Source organism: Capra hircus, chromosome 18, assembly GCF_001704415.2.
Source record: "Capra hircus breed San Clemente chromosome 18, ASM170441v1, whole genome shotgun sequence".
Lineage (NCBI taxonomy): Eukaryota > Metazoa > Chordata > Mammalia > Artiodactyla > Bovidae > Capra > Capra hircus.
The window spans coordinates 61042079-61064898 of NC_030825.1; the positions used below are offsets into that span (position 1 = coordinate 61042079).

Consider the following 22820-nt stretch of genomic DNA (forward strand, 5'->3'; position numbering starts at 1 on the left):
ACAGTATATAATAAATATTTCTATACCACACTTTTGTTACCTACTCTTTTGTCAAGAGACATCTGGGCTGTGTCTATACCTTGGCTACTGCAAATCCAGTCACACTCATGGGACTGTGGACATATCTCTGAAAAACTGATCGCTTTTCCTTTGGATATCTGTCAGAAATGGGTTTGAGAGACTGCAGGCCTGTTCTATGTTAATTTGTTAAGGAACTTCCATTTCATTTTCCAACACAGCAGTACCATTTACATTACCACCAACAGTGCAGTTAAGATTCCATGTTTTCTGTACTGTGCCTGTGTGTGTGCTTATTTTGGGAGGGACAGGAGTGGATAACACAGAACCCAGCCTGGCAGCAAGAGAGTTGCAGCTGCATCTTCTAGAGGACAAGCCTCCAGGCTGCAGATCACTGTGGCATCATTGCCCTCTGATTTTTCAGAGCCATCCTCCCCTATGTCACAGGACTTTATGACTCTTCTCGGGTTGGGCCCAGAGATCCCTACCCAGCAGGACCACCTTATAACAAGCATTCTGTGATCTTAACCTTAGTGCTTCTATTTTCCCAGCAGGGCTCACACGAACTTACAAACTTTAATGGTGTCCAACAGAGTGTCCACAGAGCCCATAATGAGCCTCTAACCCTCTTATACAAACACAAAGCATTCCAAGCCCTGATAGCTCATGCATGAGGCAAAATACAAAAGAGGACACTCAAGGATCCACAGACACAAGACACTATATTTCCATTTACAAAGAGCGATCCAGGTCAAACATTGAAATCTCCAAAGACTGAAAAAGAGGGATAATTCCAATGATGCACATGGACCAGTGAGACCTCAGCATCTTCCAAGGAAATACTCCAGAGTCTCTTTGTATCTTCTCAAATGCACATGAACCTTTCTGCACTGGCAACTCCAAGTACACAATGATACCAAAGTTGATGCAAAAAATGACCTGAGATTTTCCTTGTTATTCTACGGTGCCTGCCTGCTAAAAGAGCCAACAAAAGCCAGGGAGTGGAGTGGATGCTGGGGGCACCTGCTAGAACCAGACCCTCAAGCCCAAGGCTCCCATCCTCCTGCACCCACAGGTACCTGCTGGCTCAGCCCAGGCCACAGTTCTAACAGTGGAAAACACTTCTCTTGGCTGAATTCCACGTCCTTCATTGCTGCTCACGTGTGGTCACGAGCTGTCAAATCAAACCTGTGCAGGCACATGTCAGCCGCAGCACTTCTGTCCCGGGGAACAGGAGCTCAGGCAGAACCTCAAACCACTCCACGAGGGCTCTCCAACAAACCCGCTTCCAGATTCTCCAGCCTGAACGGAGACATTCTCTTCCAAAAGATCCACACACCCCTTGTCCCTGCAACTACACTTGGGATGGGTGCACGCTCCATTCACTGGGCTCACCTTGATGCCCCCAAGTACTGCCATAACCCTCCAGGCTCCCCCCGCTTTCCCCATCTGTCTACCACTCCTCCCTGATGACTGGACTAAGCAGGACTAAAGCGCACAGGGGTTTCTTGGCAAAGGGGATCACAAGAGGAGTGCCCACGAGCTACCACCCAAAGGACACTGCACATGCAGTATGAAAATCAAGAGACTGGCCCTCCTGCGAAAGTCTGCCACCACCTGGGGATATTATGGAGTCCACGTACAAAGGCACTTGAGATAAGGAAGTCTCAAAGCAAGGGTCTCCAGGTCTCACTATCTCCTGTTTTCTCCACCCACACCTACTTGGAAGATATTCTAGCTCTTGGGGTGGGGGTGCGGGGGGTGGGGGCAACGTCTTCCTGCCCCATTAGGTTTTGGATTTCTGCTCATCCTCAGTGCACTGAAATCACAATCGCTGACACTGAGCACATGAACTCCTTGATGGCAAAGCTGCTATCCACGATGGTGACTGGTCCCTGGATGGACAGAGCTTAGATCTGGGGGCTGAAGAGGACTAAACACAGCAGACTAAACATGTGGACATATTAGCCCACTGCTTGAGGACACCAGTCCTGTAGGGCTTTTCAGGACTTCCTATATTTCTTGGATCATCTTTTGAGTAATTAAATAGTCACATGGGGTAAAAATCAATTACAGCTGAAATGTCCAGAACATGGGAAACATCTTCATCACCTGCCCTGTTCTCTTGGTTTTCCCTGAGGATTATTCAGCCCAACCCATAGTCCTGTCATCTACAGACATTTCCAGTTATCAGGTACTGCAGCCATGCTGGGAAGAAGAGGAACACTATGAGCCCTAAAAAGAGGGGAACCAGGAAGGACTCAAAATAACCCATGAAGAAAGGCATTAATTTCTGCTGATGGCAACTGATACACAGGCAATAAACCTGGGTAACATGAGAGAGACTGTTAGGAGGGGATGGGGAGACCTCCCTGAGCCTAGACTTGAAGGGTGACAAAGGGCCTGAAGCACAGTGACCTGAAGGTGAGAAAAGGAACTACAATGTCAGACAGAAATGGTTTTGGTATTTGGAAAAAGAGAAAAGGTAAATGAGACCAGGACAGGCTGAACCATGAGCAAAGGGTCAGCTCCCAGGATGAGGCTGGAGACACTGACAGGGCCCTGAGCTTGACAGAGGGCTGCGGAGAAACAGTGAGGAGTCAAGCTTTTGACCCAAGAACAAATGAAAGCCAGTGGAGGTCTGAACATCAGGATGTAAAAAAAATCTCCCTTCAGATTTAGCCTTATTCATAGAAGTCATCTAATTCTGAGCCTGTGATCCTGCCTCCATCCTAGTTTTCCTTTTTGTTTTTCATTCAGGGAGGACTGGGATCTATTTACAATTCTCATTACCACCAGAAACTCCCTCCAAACCAGAACTGCCACACACAGACACACAGCCAATTTGGCTAATCATTTCAGGGGTCAGTGTTGCTCACGCTCAAAGATTCCAGTCTAGTCTCTCATCTCCATATTACAAGTGGGCTCCCTCAGGCCCAGAGAGAGGCCGTTTATGAGAAGGTCTGAGCTGAGTGAAGAGAACCGGGTGTGACTAAATAATGAAATGGGAGGCTGAAGGGCAAGTGGGCCAAGTTTGTCCTTAATGCCCATCCCATTTAACATCAGGAACATCTGTCATGTACCTGAGAAAAGGAAACTTTTCTTTCAAGATTGAGTCAAACTGATACCAAGCAGGTAATTCTTTATTATACGACTGCAGTAAAATATTTTAAAAATACAGAATTGCAAACATACATCCACTGGTACAACAAACACTGTAAGGGGTCAGCTTAGAAATAGGATCTGAGCAATCTTTTTCATTATGAAGAGAGAGGCTCTGTTGGAAGGTTCCAGGTCAATCCAGCCCATCCTTCCTCATTTGCACAGAAAAGTCACAAAGGGACCTGACGGAAACATCTTCATATCACCACACAGCTCACTTTTTTTCACTGATCATAGAAAATGGAGGAAACAGACCATTAGACTGACTAGTTAAACTAGGTGTTTTTTTTCTTTTTTTGAAAGAATGAAGCATTTTATTTTGTTGGTTTTATCGTGTTAAATGTTCTTTTATTTTCCCATTTCTCAAAGAAATGCCTTTAATTTCACAAGATCTAATGTCATACCTCCATTATTCTCTGGTAAAGAGCTGAGACCAGAAACATCCATTTGTGTGTGCACACATAAACTCATACACACAATTCATGTCTTTGGTAAAACCACAGTTGAAAATATGTCTATTTTATTACACGATGTTCAGAGGGTAACAGGCAGGATGGCCAGGGTCTCCAAATGGAGGAAATAGGCTGCAAGTGTCAGACATTTTTATCTCTTTTAAGCAGCAGGAGGAAACAAACTAGCGATATTTTTTTCCTTCTCTATACAAACTTAAAAGGAGCTTTCTCTTAAAATACTGTGTTGTCATAATGACACCTGGGGTCAGACTCTCAAGACAATCAGGACTGAAGGTGCCCGGGGGGTTCCCACACAAATTCCTGTCCTAATTACACCCGAGGAACCGGAGTATTAATAACTGTGGGGGGGCCAATCCGTCAATTTCCTTTTAGATACTGGGCAACTTACTCCATGTGTACTGAAGCCCCTGGCCCACTTCCTTCCTGATCCGCTTCTGTATTGGGACTGTCTGGATGAGCCAAAGGGTTTTATTTCAGTTATTCTTTATGTTGTAACTGAGATTCTGTGCTATTTTCACACGAGTTTCTGATTGTGCCAGAGTCTCCCTCACCCTTTTTGGGGAGGAATATACTGAACAAGGTCCATGCCTCTGTTTTCATAAATATGGAGCCATCCCTTTCCCTTTAGCTGAACAAAATGTAAATCCTAGAGTATGGGCTGATGGAAAATCTGTGGGTCGAGCACAAAATGCTATTCCTGTAGTGGTCAAGCTCAAAGACCCACACTTATTTCCACATAAGAAGCAGTATCCACTGAAACCTCAGATTAAGGAAGGGTTAAAACCCATCATCAAAAATTTAAAGGAGCAGGGACTATTAGTTCCCTGTAACAGTCCATGCAACACTCCTATTTTGGGTATAAAGAAATCAAAAGGAAATGGCGACTAGTCCAAGATTTACAAATAATAAATGAGGCTGCAGTTCCTTTACACCCCGTGGTGCCTAATCCTTATACTCTATTGTCTGAAATTCCTGAATGAGCCAAATATTTCTCAGTAATTGATTTGAAAGATGCTTTGTATTCTGTGCCTTTGGCAGAGGAAAGTCAATTTCTATTTGCCTTTGAAGACCCTATGCAGCCAGCTTCTCAGTTAACCTGGACAGTTTTGCCCCAGGGATTTTGTGACAGTCCTCACTTATTTGGACAAAGTTTGTCACAGGATCGACAAAACTTTAATACCTCCAAAGCGGTGGTGTTACAATATGTAGATGGTAGTTTGCTCTGTGTTGAGACAGAGGAAGCTTGTTCAGGAGCCTCAGAAGATTTCTTTAACTTTCTGTCAGGCTGCGGTTATAAGGCATCAAGAGAAAAGGCTCAGCTTTGTCAACAATCTGTTAGATATCTGGGCCTAATCATATCAGAAGGGACTAGGGCCATAGGCCGTGAGAAAATTAAACCCACACTAAATCATCCCATATGTATTGTTGTAGTCACACGTTCCGGGAAACAAACTCACTCAGAAGGACAATGCAGATAGTGCAGTGCAGTTTATTACACTGGTGGGCCCAAGGCAGTGTCTCCTCTTAGCCAAGGACCCCAACCAGCATTTGTGAAAATCTTTTATACCCCATGTGTTACGTTTCTGAACCCACCATTACAAATTCCTTGAGACTTACATAAATCAAGGAAAATACAATCCCAATAACTCCATCATTCATGTGCTATGTACTCAAACAGTCAATTCGCCAATAATCAATAAACCCGAGGTTACACTCCAATAGATACAGAAAAATTTATGGCCTGTCTGGAGGAAGGGGTGATTAGTGTGTTTTGTCTTAGGCGATGAGTAACCTAGATACGATCTTCAAGGTTCCCCTGTCTCGTGGGGGTCTTATCCTTCTGTTGCTGTTTTCATAGGCACTAAATACAGAGTTCAGCATCTATTGGAAAGGTGGCTGAGCATGATCAGCATGAACAGGCCTAAGATGGAGTCCAGGCCCTATGAATTCCTTCTTCATTCCCCCCTCTTGATGCTCTTAACTCATATTATGAGCATCATTCATAGGGATATATTGCACCCTGACTCTCTGACCACCAATTTGGGAGGATGACATCAACAAAAGGTTACAAAGTTCATAATACATTGTAAAATTCAGGGTCCACAAAGCAGAACTATCAAGGCAACTATAACAGTGGTAAAATATAGTTTTCCACCAATCACCCTTCACCCAAGATAGGACGGAAGTCCAGAAAGGAATGTTTTCATTTGACATTGTTTTTATCTGGTTTTTCATGTCATCCAAAGCAGTTGATACATTGCCAGATAAGTCAGGAACGTATTCACAACATTCAACTGTAATTATAGCACAGGTCCCTCCTTGAGCAGCTGTGAGTATGTCCAAAGCCATTCTATTATGAATTACAGCTTTTCTCATTTGGAGTTGCTCTTCATTTAAGGCTTGGATGGCTTTTGTTCTATCTAGGAGGACCTGTTTTGTGAAATTAGTCAAGGCCTCTACTTTAATCATGATATCTGTTGTCCCTATAGAGGGTAAAAATAAGGCAGCAATATACTCATACCACTGAAACACGGATCTTGTCCACCTAGCATATAAATAAGGTAGATTTACCAGTTGTTGTAGGTTAGGCTTTTGTTACACTGGCATTTATATCAAATGTAACCCCATGACCCGAGTCTATTGACTGTAGGTCTTACACCAAGAGAGCAAGGAGAGGTTATGATTAACAAGAGAGAGGAAAGTCTCTTTTTGTCATCCCAGAAAAGAGCAGAGTGGTTTAAAATCTCCTTGGCAGAACGGTGACACCCACCAAGGAAGTCCATCCATCACTGACAAAGGCATAGCCCTACATACCCAGCAGTTCGAAGTGTTGTGGAAGTCTGCATAGGATGTGCCCATTAGATGAAAACATTGTCCTGAGTTGAAACAGAAGTTAAATTCAAAATCATGTTGATGAGGCCAAGCAGCAGGAGTTGATTGTGCGGCTTCATCCTAAAGGGGCTCGTCCAGGATCTCATTTCCTTCTTCTTAAAGATGGTCTTAGTCTCTCAAGGATCAGCGAGGTCCCTCTGTGCAGTCCACTCAGCATTTTTTGGGTCTGTGTAGTATGTTCTCTTCACCCTCGTATGATGGATCCAAGGGACAATACCTGCAACTTTAACTGCAGTAGGGGTAGTTAAAATAACATAAGGGCCCTTTCACCAAGGGGCTAGCAAATCATGTTTCCAATCTTTGACCTATATTTGGTCACCAAGAGTAAACTCATGAATCTGTTCCCCAAGGGGGAATAGCACCCTTTCTTGTACAAACTTAGTTACCCGATTTACTACCTTATCGAGTTCCATCTGCTATGAAATCCTATCTCCCCCTTGCCTGAGGCAAATTTGTTGGCACCTGTTTTATTATGGGAGGGGACCTCCCATACACAATTTTGTATGGAGAATAGCCTTGGGACTGTGGGGTCATCCTGAGTCTGAACCGTTGGAAGCAAGTCCACCCAAGAGCAGTCAGTCTCTGTGATCCACTTGGAGAGTCTTTTTAATGTCTGGTTGGTTCATTCCATCATCTCAGAACTCTGGGCCTATATGCAGCGTGCAGTTTCCATTTGATGAAGTTTTGCTTACTTGTTGTATGGTTTTTCCAGTGGTCATGTATGGATGTTAAGAGTTGGACTGTGAAGAAAGCTGAGCACCGAAGAATCGATGCTTTTGAACTGTGGTGTTGGAGAAGACTCCTGAGAGTCCCCTGGACTGCAAGGAAATCCAACCTGTCCATTCTAAAGGTGATCAGTCCTGGATGTACTTTGGAAGGAATGATGCTAAAGGTGAAACTCCAATACTTTGGCCACCTCATGCGAAGAGTTGACTCATTGGAAAAGACTCTGATGCTGGGAGAGATTGGGGGCAGGAGGAGAGGGGATGACAGAAGATGAGATGGCTGGATGGCATCACAGACTCGATGGACGTGAGTTTGAGTGAACTCCGGGAGTTGGTGATGGACAGGGAGGCCTGGTGTGCTGCGATTCATGGGGTCATAAGGAGTCGGACACGACTGAGTGACTGAACTGAGTGACAGTGAACTGAAATGAACTGTCCTAAATCAGCTACAAAAGCCGGGTCATTTTCTGAACCAATGCTGGTAGGAAGTCCAAATCTGGGAACTATTTCCCTAAGCAGGCACCAGGCTGCTTCTGATGCTCTTTCAGTCCAGGTAGGAAAAGCTTCTGCCCATCCCGAGAACGTGCATACCAGGACCAGCAGGTAACAGCGGTGTCGGTGAGGTTTCATTTCAGTGAAGTCCGCTCCCAGGTGTTCAAAGGGCAGCCTGCCTTTCAGCTGAATACCCGGAGATTTTTGTCTAAATACCCGAGAGGCAGCATTAACCTGTGAGCAGGCAGCATGGCCTAGGTGGGTCGCTTGGTGTGTTTAGCTTACCAGAGTGTGTGCCAGCTTCTCCGGTACCAATAATTTGCCACTTGGCAATTCCCACCATCCCTTTTCAGTCTTGATGGCCCCTTCCACTTTGGCTAATCTGACAGCCATTGTCCTTGTTTTATCAGGCTAGTGTCATCAGTATATAGGACCCAACTAGGGTCTGGACCCTTGTGTCCTTCTTTAAAACAAACCCCAGCTACCTTACCTCCTCCTTGCAGACCTGTGCCTTCTTCAACACCCGGTAACCTGCTTCCATCAGCAGCTGAAGCAGTGCTTTTGTCCCTTTCCAGCATTTTTCCTTGGTCTCGGCAGCCAGCACCAGGTCTTCCTCATATTGTAGGAGTCAACATTCATATGCTTCTGGATGGAATGAGTTCAGGTCAGAAGCCAAGGCTTCCCCAAAGATGGCTGGGGAGTTCTTAAACCCTTGTGGGGGAGTCCAGATGAGCTGTTGCTTGGTGCCCCCAACTAGATCTTCCCATTCAAAGGCAAAGATGGGCTGTGACGCCGGGGTGAGGCGTATGCAGAAGGCGGCATCCTTGAGATCTACGCGAGTATAAACTTTAGTCCTTGGCAGGAGGAGGCTAAGTAAGGTATAGCGGTTTGGAACAGTGGGGTGTAAAGTCACAATAGCCTGGTTGACTAGCCTGAGTCCTGTACAGGCCGATAGTCCTATCCTCCTTCCTTTTTGACTGGATTGGTGTATTCCAAGCTGACTGGCACTCTACTAGAATGCCCGCTTGCTTCAATCTATTGATGTGGGGCAGTATGCCGGCCCAGGCCTCTATCGGTAGCGGGTACTGGCGCTTTCTAACCGGGATGGTGCCTGGTTTGAGTTCTATTATCACTGGGGCTTGATGTTTAGCTAGCCTGGGGGGGAAGTTAGCTCTCTCTCATGCTCTTCCGGCCCACCTGGTTCTTCCTTCAGAGGCTCATGCAACCTCCACTAATCTTCGTGGAGTATTGAAAGAGAGAGCAAATAAGTCATAGTGTCCATCCGGAAGGTGGGTCTCTCCTCAAGGGAGAAAGTCACTTGTGCTCCAAGTTTGGAGAGCAAGTCTCTTCCCAACAGGGGTACTGGGCACTCAGGAATGTAGAGGAATTCAAGATTCACCCTCCCCACTACCCACCCCCCGCCCTCCCCCACCCGCCATCTGACATTTTCTGGGCTGGCAAAACAATTTAATCCTCTCTTCTCCTGTCACCCCAGTTACAGCGGTAGTCTTTTTGGACAGTGGTGCCACAGGTTTTGTTACTACCAACAGTTCTGCTCCTGTATCCACCATGAAGTCAGTGTTTTGGTCCCCCACTTTTAATGTTACCATGGGTTCTCAGGGACCTGATATCTCTGAGCCCTGGCAGCCCTATTTAATTTCCAAGTCAGCAAGCCCACAACTGTGGGAACTTCCTCTTCCTTCCTTGCCTTAGGGCATTCATTCTTCCAGTGGCCAAAAGCTTGGCACCAGGCACACTGGTTTGGCTGTAACAGGGCCCTCGGGCCTCCACTGGGACCGGTTGAAGGACTGTCCTGTCCGTGGGACAGAGGAAGTTTTCCAGAGGAGCCAAGATAGACTTCCCTAGAGCAGCAGCTAGCACTGTAAATCTCTTGCCTGTTCGCTCTCATTCCCTCTGGCTCTCTGGCAGAGCAGTCTCTGCTTAATTCCAAAGTCTCCCTCCCCTTCTTGTCAGTACTCACGGGAGAGGCGGGTATAGCTTGGGCAGTTCAGCTGGAGCAGGATCCTGGAAGTGTTGGCCAGAGGCTTCTGTCACCGGGTTCGGAACCTGCCGAGATGGCGGCTCTACGACCTCGGGGAGAGCTGGCAGAGGAGCAGTGGCTGCTGCAGGACTTCACCTGGCCCTGGATTGGGCATTAAGGCGGCCTCCAGTCCTGGTGGAGCACTGGGAGGCAGGTCCGCCATTATCCAGTATGGGGGAGGGGTCAGGTCATCCCCGTCCAAATCCTGTAGAATTTCCTTTTTTTATCATCAGTCAATTTTTGTGCCAATAATATTTTTCCCTTTCCCTCCTGGATACAGAACCTTGTCCAAGTAGGAGGGTCCTGAGCTAACCCTAGTTATGAGTCAATATATTGATCCAAGTGTCCTGGCTCTCCTGTGACTACTGCATGGACTGCTTCCACTATTTTTAAGTTCACGGTGTTCTCTGGTGGCCATCCTACTCCCATAGGGAGCCATTCGACCTCACAGAGTATGTGGAGGCGGTTAGGCTTCATCTTCACCCCATAGTCTCCTCCTAATCCCTTCTTAAAATTTTTAATCATGCACTCCAATACAGTTGCCTTAGATTCACTTCCTCCCATCTTGCTTACCTTCTCAGACCTTCTTCTACTTTTCCTTTTCATCTGTCTACGAAGTTCTCAGTACATTATGTACTTCTGATATTTCCACTCAATGACACGTAAATTGCCATTCTGCCTCCTTCCTAATTGAGGTGAGAAGAGCCTTACCTGCCAGATCCCAGAGGGAGAAGAGGGATCAGTGTGCCTTCACCTGCCGGTCAGCATAGCCAAACCAGAACACCATGTGGTCCAAGACTGTTTCTCCCTTAAAGTCTGTTCTGCCTTTCTGGGCTTGATCAGGCGCGGATGAAAACATAGTTGGGTTAAATATCCCATGTCCCAGGCCATCTCTGGGAAAGCCAATTCATAATCACTTATGTATCCCCTTCCTTCTAGCCTAACAATTGCGAGGAGGTCGAGAATTTCACAGCAGACAGGACATCTCCTGGGGGAGAGCAGAATACGAGCATACAAGGACCAGTTTCCTATCCTAAAAACCCCCTGGCGATCACTGGTAATAATTTTCCCTGAGATGGCATGGACACACCTCCTAAAAGACCTTCACAAATTTCCTTCCTAAACCGAAGTACGCTCGTCGACCTGTGTACCAAGCAATCGCTGCTGCCTGCCTATTCCAGGCCCTGTAGGTCCATGCCCCTTCTAGTCCCTCCCGGGGGAGTGATCAGGCCCTCCTCCACCCTGGCGGGTGGGTTCCTCCTAACCTGAGCACTCAGTTCCCTTGATCACTACCTGCCAAAGCGAAGAAACCGGGCGTTGAAAGGCTGAATTCTTCCAGAGGGGCAAGGCACCTTCTCCCCTCTAGGAAATTCAAGCCACAAAGCCTCAGGGTAGCCTCAAATGAGACCTGTCTCCTCAAAGTGAGGAGTTTCCCGGCCAATGCACCAAATGTAGCCACGCATTTTGGGAAATAAACTCACTCAGAAGGACAATGCAGATAGTGGAGAGCAGTTTATTACATCGGCGGGTCCAAGAGTGTCTCCTCTTAGCCAAGGACCCCGACCAGCATTTGTGAAAATCTTTTATACCCCATGTGTACGTTTCTGAACCCACCATTACAAATTCCTTGAGACTTACATAAATCAAGGAAAATACAATCCCAATAACCCTATCATTCACGTGCTATTTGCTCATGCGTTCAAACAGTCAAACAATTAGCCAATGATCAATAAAGCTGAGGTTACACTCCGATAGATACAGAAAAATTTATGGCCTGTCTGGAGGAAGGGGTGATTAGTGTATGTTTCCTCTTAGGGGATGAGTAACCTAGGTACAATCTTCAAGGTTCCTCTGTCTGGAGGGGTCTTATCCTTCTGTTGCTGTTTTCATAGGCACTAAAACAGAGTTCATGAACAGTATGAAAAGGCAAATGATAGGATACCAAAAGAGGAACTCCCCAGGTCATTAGGTGCCCAATATGCTACTGGAGATCAGTGGAGAAATAACTCCAGAAAGAATGAAGGGATGGAGCCAAAGAAAAAACAATACCCAGTTGTGGATGTGGCTGGTAATAGAAGCAAGGTCCGATGCTGTGAAGAGCAATATTGCATAGGAACCTGGAATGTCAGGTCCATGAATCAAGGCAAATTGGAAGTGGTCAAACAAGAGATGGCAAGGGTGAACGTCAACATTCTAGGAATCAGCGAACTAAAATGGACTGGAATGGGTGAATTTAACTCAGATGACCATTGTATCTACTACTGGGGGCAGGAATCCCTCAGAAGAAATGGAGTAGCCATCATGGTCAACAAAAGAGTCCGAAATGCACTACCTGGATGCAGTCTCAAAAACAACAGAATGATCTCTGTTCGTCTCCAAGGCAAACCATTCAATATCACAGTTATCCAAGTTTATGCCCCAACCAGCAACACTGAAGAGCTGAAGTTGAACGGTATTATGAAGACCTACAAGACCTTTTAGAACTAACACCCAAAAAGATGTCCTTTTCGTATAGGGGACTGGAATGCAAAAGTAGGAAGTCAAGAAACACCTGGAGTAACAGGAAAATTTGGCCTTGGAATGTGGAATGAAGCAGGGCAAAGACTAATAGAGTTCTGCCAAGAAAATGCACTGGTCATAGCAAACACCCTCTTCCAACAACATAAGAGAAGACTCTACACATGGACATCACCAGGTGGTCAACACCGAAATCAGATTGATTATATTCTTTGCAGCCAAAGATGGAGAAGCTCATACAGTCAACAAAAGCAAGACCAGGAGCTGACTGTGGCTCAGATCATGAACTCCTTATTACCAAATTCAGACTGAAATTGAAGAAAGTAGGGAAAACCGCTAGACCATTCAGGTATGACCTAAATCAAATTCCTTATGATTATAGAGTGGAAGTGAGAAATAGATTTAAGGGCCTAGATCTGATAGATAGAGTGCCTGATGAACTATGGAATGAGGTTCGTGACATTGTACAGGAGCCAGGGACCAAGACCATCCCCATGGAAAAGAAATGCAGAAAAGCAAAGTGGCTGTCTGGGGAGGCCTTACAAGTAGCTGTGAAAAGAAGAGAGGCAAAAAGCAAAGGAGAAAAGCAAAGATATAAGCATCTGAATGCAAGTTCCAGAGAATAGAAAGAAGAGATAAGAAAGCCTTCTTCAGCGATCAATGCAAAGAAATAGAGGAAAACAACAGAATGGGAATGACTAGAGATCTCTTCAAGAAAATTAGAGATACCAAGGGAATATTTCAGGCAGAGATGGGCTCGATAAAAGAGAGAAATGGTCTGGACCTAACTGAAGCAGAAGATATTAAGAAGAGGTGGCAACAATACACGGAAGAACTGTACAAAAAAAATCTTCATGACCAAGATAATCATGATGATGTGATCACTCATCTAGAGCCAGACATCTTGGAATGTGAAGTCAAGTGGGCCTTAGAAAGCATCACTACGAACAAAGCTAGTGGAGGTGATGGAATTCCAGTAGAGCTATTTCAAATCCTAAAAGATGATGCTGTGAAAGTGCTGCACTCAATATACCAGCAAGTTTGGAAAACTCAGCAGTGGCCACAGGACTGGAAAAGGTCAGTTTTCATTCCAATCTCAAACAAAGGCAATGTCAAAGAATGCTCAAACTACCACACAATTGCACTCATGTCACACGCTAGTAAAGTAATACTCAAAATTCTCCAAGCCACGCTTCAGCAATACGTGAACCGTGAACTCTCTGATGTTCAAGCTGGTTTTAGAAAAGGCAGAGGAACCAGAGATCAAATTGCCAACATCCGCTGGATCATGGAAAAAGCAAGAGAGTTCCAGGGGAACATCTATTTCTGCTGTACTGACTATGCCAAAGCCTTTGACTGTGTGGATCACAATAAACTGTGGAAAACTCTGAAAGAGATGGGAATATCAGACCACCTAACCTGACTCTTGAGAAACCTGTATGCAGGTCAGGAAGCAACAGTTAGACCTGGACATGGAACAACAGACTGGTTTCAAATAGGAAAAGGAGTACATCAAGGCTGTATATTGTCACCCTGTTTATTTAACTTATATGCAGAGTACATCATGAGAAATGCTGGACTGAAAGAAACACAAGCTGGAATCAAGATTGCCAGGAGAAATATCAATAACCTCAGATATGCAGATGACACCACCCTTATGGCAGAAAGTGAAGAGGAACTAAAAAGCCTCTTGATCAAAGTGAAAGAGGAAAGCGAAAAAGTTGGCTTAAAGCTCAACATTCAGAAAACGAAGGTCATTGCATCCGGTCCCATCACTTCATGAGAAATAGAAGGGGAAACAGTGGAAATAGTGTCAGACTTTATTTTTTGGACTCCAAATTCACTGCAGATGGTGACTGCAGCCATGAAATTAAAAGACGCTTACTCCTTGGAAGGAAAGTTATGACCAACCTAGATAGCATATTCAAAAGCAGAGACATTACTTTGCCAACAAAGATCCATCTAGTCAAGGCCATGGTTTTTCCTGTGGTCATGTATGGATGTGAGAGTTGGACTGTGAAGAAGGCTGAGCCCGAAGAATTGATGCTTTTGAACTGTGATGTTGGAGAAGACTCTTGAGCGTCCCTTGGACGCAAGGAGATCCAACCAGTCCATTCTGAAGGAGATCAGCCTTAGGACTTCTTTGGAAGGAATGATGCTAAAGCTGAAACTCCAGTACTTTGGCCACCTCATGCAAAGAGTTGACTCATTGGAAAAGACTTTGATGCTGGGAGGGATTGGGGGCAGGAGAAGGGGACAACAGAGGATGAGATGGCTGGAGGGCATCACGGACTCGATGGACGTGAGTTTCAGTGAAATCCAGGAGATGGTGATGGACAGGGAGGCCTGGCATGCTGCGATTCATGGGGCTGCAAAGAGTCAGACATGACTGAGCGACTGAACTGAACTGAAACACAGAGTTCAGAGTCCATTAGAAAGTTGGCCAAGCATGATCAGCATGAACAGGCCTAAGATGGAGTCCAGGCCCTATGAATTCCTTCTTCACTATGACTTTAAGACAATTGAGAAGATTTCTAGGAATCACAGGCTACTGTCATACTTGGATTCCGGGTTATGGGGAACTTGCCCGGCCTTTATATAAACTTATAGCTCAAACTAAGCAGGCCCAAACAGACAAACTGGTTTGGTCTTCAGATACTCAAAAGGCTTTTACGGTTCTTCAGACTGCCCTCCTGCAAGCTCCTGCTTTGAGCTAGCCCAAAGGGTCAGGATTTAATCTGTTTGTCACTGAAAGAAAAGGTATGGCCTTGGGAATTTTGACAGAAGCCCGAGGGCCTCACCAGCAACCTATTGCTTATCTAAGCAGAAAATTAGATGTAACTTGATGTGGGTGGCCCCACTGCCTAAGAGTAATTGGGGCAGTGGCTTTATTAGCACCTGAAGCTTTAAAACTAATTAATCAACGTAATCTTACTGTCCTGACTTCTCATGATATGAGTGGAATCTTAAATTCTAAGGTTAATATTTGGATGACAGACAGTAGGCTTCTTAAATATCAGTCATTGTTGTTAGAAGGACCAGTAACTAAGCTTCAAGTTTGTGGACATTTAAATCCTGCCACTTTCCTTCCTGAGAAGCAAAATGAAACACCTGATCACGACTGTTTCCAATTTCTAACTTTAACCTATGCAGCTTGGGAGGATCTAAAGGATACCCCACCAAAAAAAAAAAAGGATACCCCATTAGACAATCCTGATACAGAAATATTTACAGATGGCAGTTCTTTTGTTCGGGATGGAAAGCATAAAGCAGGTTACACCTGTGGTGACTGCTGAACACGTTTCAGAAACAAAATCTCTCCCCCAGGGAACCCGTGCTCAGTTAGTGGAGCTTGTAGCTCTGACCCGAGCTCTAGAGTTCAGCAAAGGGCAGCGAGTAAATATCTACATGGATTCTAAGTATGTTTATTTGATTTTACATGCTCATGCTGCAATATGGGAAGAAAGACAGTGCAAAACAGCAACAGGAGAATCTATGAAGCATTTCAGAGAGATTAAGAGACTTTTAACTGCTATATATTGTGTAGCTGTCATGCATTGCAAAGGGCACAGCAAGGATGAGAGTAAAGCAGCTGAAGGTAATCAGCTGGCTGACTGTCAAGCCAGAAAAGCGGCACTTTATGAAACCCCTTCACTGCAGACACCCTTGATCTGGACAGGTCCTGTGGAACAGGAAAAACCACAATATACTGAGGAAGAATTAGAAAGATATGAGAAAAGACGAGCAAAGATTGCAGATAAAGGATGGTTACAGTCTGAGGATGGAAGATTAATAATTCCTGAAAATGCTCAATGGAAAATTCTTAAGGGTTTACACCAGAGTTTTCATTTGGGTGCACAGAGTACTTACCAAATGGCTTCTCATTTGTTTGAAGGTAAAAATGTAATGAAAACTTTAAAGAACATTATCAAAAGGTGTGAGGTTTGTCAGAAAAATAACCCAAAGACTGAGAAGCTAGCATTATCTGCGTTACAACAAAGTGGAAAGTATCCTGGAGAGGGCTGGGAAATTGATTTTACTCATATGCCAAAAGCTAATTTGGTATTCTTGCTTACAAGTTTGGGTACTTTTACGGGATGGATTGAGGCTTTTCCCTGTCGTAGTAAGCAGGCTAAGTAGGTTATAAAGATTTTAATCCATGAAATTATCCCCAGGTTTGGGCTGCCACAGAGCCTTCAGAGTGACAATGGCTCCACATTTAAAGCTGCTGTAACTCAGGGGGTATCTAAAGCTCTAGAAATAGAGTATCACTTACACTGTTCCTGGAGACCCCAATCTTTAGGAAAGGTTGAAAAAGCTAACGACATTATCAAAAGACATCTGCACAAATTAACTCAAGAAACACAGGACAATTGGATTAAAGTCCTACCCATAGCTTTAACGAGGGCTCGAGCTGCCCCATAAAGGAGAGACTGTTCCCCTATGAATGTAGTTATGGAAGGCCTTTCTTACGCACAGACATCGTTATAGACCCTGAAGCTTTGGAATTAACTAGTTATGTAACTCTTTCTCAGCTTTTCAACAGGTATTAACAGAACTCCAAGAGATGACTCCTGACCCAGCCTCTGAGTCAAGGAAGCCTCTATTTGAGCCAGGAACCAAGGTCCTCATAAAAACACTGGGATCTGGGGGCCCATCCCTCGAGCCCCTCTGGGAAGGCCCTTACCAGGTTATTCTTTCTTCTTCCACAGCTGTCAAAGTGCCAGGAATTGATTCGTAGGTATATCACAGTTGAGTTAAGAGGTGGCACCCTGACCAGAACTAAGGGACTTCATTTTATGTCTTTTCTTTCTATGCTCTGACTTCGTACTTTTCAGATGGGCCTGATAATCTATGTGAGCCTACTTCTGCTGACTCCAAAAATCCTGAGTGTGCCGTTTGATCCTCAAGACAATGCCTTCCTGTCCTGGGCTCACTCCTACACTGCATTCCACAATTGGTCTAACTGCTGGGTCTGCAGAGCACTCCCCTCTTCATCAGTGAAAGGATTCCTGTGGTGGACATCTCCACTTCAAGAAAAAGACTTTCTCCAAGTCTGTGAATACTTTTGACAACAATCATATGTGACGCCTCTTCTTCATCTGATGACATCTACCAACCCTAAAATGGACTGGTGCAACACTTTGTACTTTAACTATGGACATAACATGACTTTTAATTCTGATTATACATTGTCTCACTTTAATGACTATTTCGCTACACGTAAGGCAAATAGGTCTGGATCTAATGCTTTTTTACCTGATGTTTACCAAATATGGAATGAGGTTATATGGCTAACTCCTGAAAAAGGATGTCTAGTATCCACTGCCCCTATATGCTAGGAACAAACAGAGCCATTCCCAAAACTTAGCCAACAACTTAATTACAATGATTAGAAACAATTGGGATTTTTGCCTCAGGAAGTATGCAACGTAATCATTCCCGTGTTTTTCAACCCCGATTCAGGTACTCCCTGTCTGGCCAGGCACTGATTGGGGCTGGATATCTCAGTCAGCAGGCTTGCTCCAAACAGGACCTACTGAATATGTGGCTCGTACCTAAGGGCATGGCTTCCCCTTGGTTGGATAGGGAGATGCACCCTGGGTCTAGCCTTTACTCACGGCTTTATATTTTCAGAGCTTCCAAAAAAGCCTGCTAATTTACTCCACCTTAAAACTCGGTGGGCAAGGTCTGTATTTCACTGGTATCATTATTTAGCTGCAATGTTTGTTCCCTCTTTGGGAACTACAGATGTTATGCTACGAGTGGATGCTTTGACTAATTTTACTCAGCAGGCATTACAAGATTCTCAAAAAGCTATTTCAGCTGTTAATGCTGAACAAGCACAAATTAGAAAGGTGGTTTTACAAAACAGATTGGCTTTAGATATTCTGACAGCTGCACAAGGAGGAACTTGTACCATTATTCATACCCAATGCTGTACATATATGCCTAATATGAGCACTAATATTATTCATTTTACTAAACACATGAACAAGATGACTGGGGCTTTAGATATTCCTGAAGCCTCAACTGCCTCATTTTGTGAGATGTTAACAAGTGCCCCATGGTGGAAAACTATCTTAATTACAATAATTGTAATTGTTTTGTTTTTGCTGTTTGCTCCCTGCTTCTGTAACTGTGTAACTGGATTTGTTTCTAGTTGCATGAAAGCTTTTAAGTTACAACCGGTTTTGTTAGGGTAAGCACACTGAAACCGCCCACCCTGGCCAGGCACCATAGTAACCATTTGCATGAGTTGTTTTATGACAGGAGATCCTGATAAGGAATAGGGAACTAGTAAGACACCACCAACCTGAAGAGTTCGGGAAAGGTCGAAAGGAGACACCGAGTGTCTCTCCACGTCCCAGAATCCCTCTCGCCAGCATCCATCTTGGCTGAGTGATGCATGCGCCACCAGGAAAGACTCCAAATTAGAATGATTGGCCAAAGACCACCTGGAAACTAATCTCATCACCATAAAACCCGAGACTGCAGGCCACGAGCAGAGCAGTTCTCCTGGGTTCCCTTACCCTACTGCTCTCCACCCAAGTACCCTTCCCAATACAATCTCTTGCTTTATCAGCACATGTGTCTCCTCGGACAATTCATTTCCAAGTGTTAGACAAGAGCCCAGTTTCGGGCCCTGGAAGGGGTCCCCCTTCCTGCAATTGTTGCTCAAACTCCTGCTACTGCTGCAGCTTCTTCCAAATACTATTTGGGGGCCCTGGATCAGACATCTTCAGTTTGAGGGTTAGGAGAATATGTTGCCTCACCAATTTAGGGACAACGCCCCTTGTCAGCTCAGAAGCAGTTATGGAACAAGAACGATGCCCCTTGTCCCTAGGCAACATAATTCTTCTAAAAGAAAAGGGGGGACTGAGAGGGTAACAGGCAGGAAGGCCAGGGGTCTCCAAATGGAGCAAATAGGCTGCAAGTGTCAGACATTTTTATCTCTCTTAAGCAGCAGGAGGAAACAAACTAGAGATATTTTTTTCCTTCTCTATACAAATTTAAAAGGAGGTTTCTCTTAACATACTGTATTGCCATAATGACACCTGGTTTCACCTGAAGTTAACTATTCTCAAACCTTGAGTTAACCAATCCATTTTTCTTATGGAAATGTTTGTCTTAAGCTACGTTAATGGACTACACATTTACCCCAGACTTCTGTCTTCAAGTCAGTTCCGCCTAATGGCTTAGAACCTACTTCACAAACCAGTATGTTATACTCAGATATTGTTCCCCTAATCTATGCAAACAAAACTATTTGTATGGTAATCTGCCCTTCTACAAGATTCAAGTTAATCATTCTATGGCCTGGGATGAATCATCTGGTGCCAAGATTATCCCAAAATGCATCTTATGGATGAGGGGCCTGGTGCCATTCTGAGTTTTAAAACCTTCCTTTCCTTCATTAACAGACTGCTAGTGACTATAATGGCACCCCACTCCAGTACTCTTGCCTGGAAAATCCCATGGATGGTGGAGCCTGGTGGGCTGCAGTCCATGGGGTTGCTAAGAGTCAGACACGACTGAGCAACTTCACTTTTACTTTCATGCATTGGAGAAGGAAATGGCAACCCATGCCAGTATTCTTGCCTGGACAATCCCAGGGACAGAGGAGCCTGTTGGGCTGCCGTCTATGGGGTCACACAGAGTCGGACATGACTGACACGATTTAGCAGCAGCAGCAGCACCCCCATTCTGAACCTTCCACCTCCCTCCTCACCAGATCTCTCTGGGTTGTTCCAGAGCACTGGCTTTGGGTGCCCTGCTTCGTGCATCCAACTTGCACTGATCATTCTGTTTTACATATGGTAATTTACATGTTTCAGTGCTATTCTCTCAAATCATCCCACCCTCACCTTCTCCCACTGAGTCCAAAAGTCTGTTCTTTACATCTGTGTCTCCCTGCGTGTAGGATCACTGGTACCATCTTTCTAAATTCCATATACAGTATTTGTCGTTCTCTTTCTGACTTATTTCACTCTGTATAATAGGCTCTAGGTTCATCAACCTCATTAGAACTGATAAACGAGGTGACACTTTTGCTAAGTATGGCACAAAATAGTCTAAGATGATTTACTACTAACCAGAGAAAATTTCAAATGTATGAGATGAAGGGAAGAAAGCACTCAGGCAAGGAATGAATCTGAAAAAATTTTGGGAAAAAAAAATTGAATTATTTTTAATCTAAAAATCTGGTGTCAAAGTTTTAAAAAAATGGAGAATAATCATATTTAGAAAAGGATGATATGAATAGAATACTGGAAACTAAAAAAGCTTATTTCTGAAGTTAAAAATGAGTACAGAAACTGAATGAATTAAGACCTATTCCAAGCTACAAAAAGCACCATACATAAAGAAAGGAGAAAATGTGAATCCGTTTTTTTTTAAAAAAAGTGTTCCTTTAAAAATGCTACCCAATAATGATACAGTGGATAAGAATCTGCTTGACAATGCAGGGGACATGGGTTCTATCCCTGGTTCAGGAAGGTCCCACAAGTACAAGCAACTAAGTCTGTGCACAACTATTGAGCCTGTGCTTTAGATCCTGGGAGCCGCAACTCCTGAGCCCACTGCACAGAACCGAAGACAGCACAGCCAAAACAATTTAAAAAACAGCTACCACAGAGTGACTCTCTAGAGTCAGTCATTTCTTGCCCCAGGTCTCTTCTTCTGTGACCTCTGTCTCATGATAGGACAAGGGAAGGGGGTCATTCGCAACTCAGTGAATCAAGCCACTGCCCCAGGCTCAACAGGGTTTGCAAATGAAAGTCATCTTCTGCCACAAATAGTAAAAAAAAGCCTTATAGACAGGACTTTTGAAATTTTCATCCTCCTCTGTATAACTAAAAAAATCATCTGTATCCAAACAACTGGCCACACCGGGATTGAGCTTACCCCTCTGTTCACCTAGCTCCCTATTTCATCTGGGTCTCAGTGTCTCTTTTCTCCCCCTCTGCTCTCCTGCTGTTCGTGTCCTATTTCCTCCCTCACACGTGTCCTGTCCCAGGCTGCTGCAATTCGTTCCCCCTCAAAATGCTCTCTCTCCAACCTTCCTGAGTCTTTCAAAAATCCATACCTATGTCTGCCTCTTTTCCCCCCATTTCGGCTCTCTCTCTGCGCTCCAGATTACTCCCCTTCTCTCGCTGTGACTCTCCCTTCCTCCCCACTCTCTGGCAGGCCATGTGGCTATGCTTGCTTCCAGCCCTTTCTTCCTCTGCTCCTTACCCTTTGGCCTCTTTCTCCCCTAGCACCATGATAAAACCGGCCACCTCAGATTGAGACTTGAACCCTTGTGGCGGGACTCCAATCGGGTGAAAACACAACTCGGGACTTTAACCCAAGAGGCCTGGACTCAAACCCGGCCAAAACCCAGTTAGGGGCTCTCGACCTCTGACGCCCCTCATCGCCCTTCGCCTCCCCGCTCCCATCACTGAGACAGGGCAGTGCTCCCTATGCTGTTTCCCAGTCCCTGGAGATCTGGCTTTCTAATTTACTAATACTTCTCTGTTTTACAGCACTGGCTGTCACATGGCTGGCCCAGGTCACCTACCCTACGCGGGGTGAAGGAACGGGCTGACGGGAAAGGGGGGCCTGCGGGGCAGAAGGACCGGCCTGAGGAGACGAGAGGACAGAGGGGCTGGGAGAGAGGGGGCTCAGGAGCGGGCGGGCTCTCCGGAATCCCGGGACCAGGCAGAGGGCGCAGCCTCTCCGCGAGCGGGGGCGACGGGCTCTGCCTCCAGGGGTCGAAAAGGTGACTCGGCGGGGCGCGACTCCAACTCGCGAGAGAGGGCTTTACTTGGCGAGGCCAGAGATAAAAAAGGGTTTTAAGCAGGAAAATGTCGCCAGAGGCGGTGTCTACGCGCACCGAGGCCCGAAACCACCTCAGAAACACTTAAATCCCAAACGAAAAGATAACTGGGCCGCAGCGGCAGCGTCTATCCGGGGCCGAGCACCGGGTGCCAGGGATTTCAGGTCGCTGAGAATTCCCACACCCTGAGGACGAGTGAGCGGGGCGGAGGTGGGGGTTGGAGGGGTGGCGAGCTCTGCAAACTTACTCTAGAAGGAAGCTTAGGCGCCGCTCGGGGAACTCGGCTCCGCGCTCTCCAACTTCCGACTCTGTGAAAGGGCTTTTGTATTAGAGCTTCCGACCAGGAGCGGGAAGAGCAGCCGCCGTGCGCGCTGCTCCTGGGAGGGGCGGGCCGCGGAGGGGGCGGGGCCTGTTACCTTGACAGCAATAAGTTACCATCTGTAACACTGCTCAGGTAAAAGTTCCAAGTTATGTCGTAAGACGAGATACTTCCTCTTAAGACTAAAAGGGTTTATTCTCAATAAAAAGCTATTTTTCACAGCATGTTGTCCTCCGATCCTGCTAGTGAGGCTGAAGCAATGCAGGGATCTGGGAACTTGGGCAGTTATAGGACTAGTCTCTATATTACAAATACAAAACTCTGCCTGGGTAGAAATGGGCTATTCCCTACTCACACCCTA

General features: G+C 45.4%; 1 long non-coding RNA gene across 1 annotated transcript; it reads right to left on the minus strand.

Moving 5' to 3' along the window:
- Window positions 5503-22499, minus strand: LOC108638035. The gene is made up of 3 exons (XR_001919558.1): window positions 22388-22499; window positions 9744-10008; window positions 5503-6774 (listed from the first exon to the last, which is right to left on the minus strand). It is a non-coding gene; the product is annotated as an uncharacterized LOC108638035 (long non-coding RNA).